The sequence below is a fragment of the Sturnira hondurensis genome, unplaced genomic scaffold, assembly GCF_014824575.4.
Source record: "Sturnira hondurensis isolate 20B ecotype Veracruz unplaced genomic scaffold, ASM1482457v3 Scaffold0006413, whole genome shotgun sequence".
NCBI classification, from domain to species: Eukaryota; Metazoa; Chordata; class Mammalia; order Chiroptera; family Phyllostomidae; genus Sturnira; species Sturnira hondurensis.
Genome location: NW_028079044.1, coordinates 56,134,846 through 56,138,333, shown reverse-complemented (window position 1 = coordinate 56,138,333; position 3,488 = coordinate 56,134,846). Strand labels below are relative to the sequence as shown.

General features: G+C 50.4%; 1 non-coding gene across 1 annotated transcript; it reads left to right on the top strand.

Annotated features, from left to right (window-relative positions):
- The first annotated feature begins 282 nt into the window (after positions 1-282).
- Positions 283-386, top strand: LOC118989009 (U6 spliceosomal RNA). The gene has a single exon (XR_005066910.1). It is a non-coding gene; the product is annotated as a U6 spliceosomal RNA (small nuclear RNA).
- Positions 387-3,488: the final 3,102 nt, after the last annotated feature.

Below are 3,488 nucleotides of genomic sequence, written 5' to 3'. Positions count from 1 at the left end.
TTTACCGCACACAATTCTAAACAATACTTTTAGTTATATTTATTGGAAGCTTGGTAAAAAGGTTACCTTCCACCCCTTTATATTTTTTAACGAATAGGAGGAAGTTATGCATATTTTCAACCCTTTTTTCTCTTAACAATATTTATTGAGTATTTGAGTCAATTGACTAAGAAAACCCTCATAACTGTAAATTATAATGACAGAAATAAGATGAGTTTTCAGAGCCAGTTATGTCCAGAAACAGTCTCATCGCCACACATCATCTAAAACACTTTCCTTCTTGTGCTCGCGTCGGTGGCACACGTGCTAAGATTGGAACGACACAGAGAGACTGGCACGGCCCCTACGCAAGGATGACACGTGACTAAAACACTTCTTTTCTTCTTGGGTCTCCAACACCCTTGGGCATCGGGGGCTAACCACGGGCACAGCCTACAAGCCGTGGAGGCAGCGCGTGGAGATGGAGGTGGAGTGGACACTCACGCTCTCGCCCACACACAGGCCCCCAGCAGAGCCGGGTGGATGGTCCCTTCACATCTGTCCTGGCTCCGGGTGTGATTATCATCGGCCACCAGCTTCACGATGAGCATCACAGGTACGAAGGCTAGAGGATGCCCCTGGCTCTGCATCTAGTCATTCTAGTTGGCCATTTGGGCTGTTAGTACAATAGGCATAGTGTTGGGGTGTGTGTGTGTGTGTGCATGCGCGCGCACACACGTAGAGCTTTGGACACCCACACTCAGAAGCGACCGCACGGCCAGCACCGGCTTTGGGAGCACAGCGCAGGCCTTGTGTTGCTCACAGCAGTTCAGCACAGAGACCGGTCCCACCTCCGTCGAGGGGTTTGTAGCGAGCCCCTGCAACCCTCTGAATCTCCTGGGGGAGCGGTGAGTGACCAAAGTGGGGGCTTCTAGTTGGCACCAAGGGCCCCTTGGGAAACGGAGATGTCTCAGAGCGCCTGGGGAGCTGGGGAATGTTGAATGTTGGAGGCCCTGGATGAGTCAGCTATGAAAATACAAGTTTGTGGTTTGCAAGCGTGTACTTTACCAGACTGCTGCATATTTAGTATTTACCTTGCTTCACACTTCCCCAGAAAAAAGAGAGAAGAATTCACTTAAGAGCATCTCCATACATGCAAGTAAAACGGGAAGGCGAGACTTGTTCCCCTCAATGAGGACGCCGCTATGAGAGATCACCAGTCCCCGTCGTTCACTGGCGTGATGGCTTCGCACGAATCCTGCCTTCCTTCCTCCCTGCTTCCCTCCACCTCTGCACTCGCGCTGGCTGACAAGCAATGACATTGGCCAGGGTCAGTTGGATTCGGAGTAACCAGAAAGCAAAGAATTTTGGTCATTTTGAACGGCTGAATTTATTGGGAGGGCAAGGTAAGTGGAGAAAGGGTTGACGTCCAAGCCATGTAGCAAATGCCCAGCACGTGAGTGGGACTCGAACTTGTTTTATTCACATGCATATTTGAATAATGCATTGTTTCTTCTGCCTCTATTTATAACATGTCTTAGGAAACATTAGGAGGCACGTGAAGTGGAAGGAAATCCTTGTCATGATGGACAAAGTAGCTCTGTATTTGGTAATACCCTACAGACAGGAAAAGAGGAAGTGTTGGTGAGCCAGGAAACAGCACAGCCAGTCTCCGGTCCGTGCCACGTGACCTACAAGAGATTTGAATTTCTCCCCTCTGCCGTGTGGCAACACCCACGCACTGACAGACCCACTGGAGTCTCGTAAGCCCGGGCAGGTCATTTGCCCTGACCTTGCTACTATTTTCTCTTTTCAAAGAGGCAAAGGTAATAAAAACTCTTTAAAAAGTAGAGCAAACTACGAAGCACAAAGTAGGTCAGCAATTATGAGAGAAATGCAATCTGTCTTATGATGAAGCTACTTACTAAGAATAGACACTACCAGTTAACCTTGAGAAGATTGTGCTAAAGAAAGAAGTCATCCCAGAGACCCTAGATTGTGGTGTTCTGCGGGTGCGGACCGGCGGCAAACCCACAGGGAGGCAAAGGGCGTTTGCCGGTTGCCTGGGGCTGGTGGCGGGGGGGGGGGTGGGGGGAGCAGGAAAGGAGAATGACTGACAGCAAGGGGGGTTCTCTCTGAGGGATGAGAGCCCTACCATGGCCTTGTGGGGATGTCGCAAGACACGTGACTCTAACTGAAAGCCACTGAACCCCACACCTTGCGCGGATGTGCTTTACGGTGTGTGAATTATACCCCAGGGAAGCTGTACAAAGGAGACAATGAGCAGCTCTGGGGTTGGGGTCTTTCCCACCCGCTAACTGTGCTCACGGCCTCCCATGCTGGGGGGCAGAAGAGACCGCTGGCAGGGACCCCCCGAGAGCTGTGCCTGGCACTCGGGTCTGTGCTCAGACCTGCCGCCGTGTGGGGCCCCCGAGCAGATTGCAGTGCGAGGCCGTGTCCCCTGTCCCTGCGTCACTGCAGGGACGAGCCATGAAGGGACATGTGTCTGTCTCGTCAAAGAAAAGGCCTGAGAACCAGGAGGTCACTACAGCCGTCTCATTTTACATTTCACGGAAACACAGTATCCGTGTTTCCTCAGCAGGAGGGCCCTCCTTGTGCCCCGGTGGTTTATTGGTGCCTTGGAGCCCATGGATTTTTTGTTTGTTTTGGGGTTTTTTGGTCATCCATACCAGGGGGTCCCTTCCTCCTTGGAAATGGGTCTCTGTGACACAGAACTATGGAATGGGACTCCTAGAGAGTGTGTCTGACATTGACCTTGTGTCTCCTTTCGGCTTTGTTTTTTCTCAGTATTTTCAGGTGCAGGGTTGGGCTCCTGACACTCTGGTCACCGCTTTGTGCCAAGTCCGTGTTTGGAACTTCATTTTCATCCTCTCTCACCCTCACGATCTCTTCCCCTCTTTCCCACTCACAACCATTCACACGGGATTCTCGTGGGTCATTGCATTTGTGATCTTTCTGAACAAGTGTGTGTAGTTCACACCGTGTAAACTCTGTTTGTTAGGAATGTTATAACTCTTCTAGTCTCTTGCCTATTTAGCACCATTAAATTATGCTTGAATGTCCCCCACCAAGCGATTTGAGTGTTTATTTAAAGCAACTATACAAAACGTTTTGAATTTTATAAAATCAATCATGTGACGATCATTTAAACTCCTTGAAGGAAAGTATGCACTTTGCAAATGTCCTTTGCCTGTTCAAACAAAGTAAGAATGAAAAAGAAGTGAAGAAAAGGAGAAAAGAAAGGCGATGCCTGAGACCTTGCGCTGGGTCCTCCTTCGTTCAAACCCACCTTTGTTGGCTTGGCCCCCCGCATCTCGGGCACTCTGGCTGCCTCACTCTGAGTGCTTCCTTCTGACCCCTGCACGCCAGCGTGCCCTTGGGCAGTGGCCAGCGTTTCCCGTCCGTCGCAGCCCATGTTTATCGATACAGTCGCACTCAGCATTCAAACCAGATTGCAGATTGGTCACGCAGCAGCCAAGGGTCTGCCG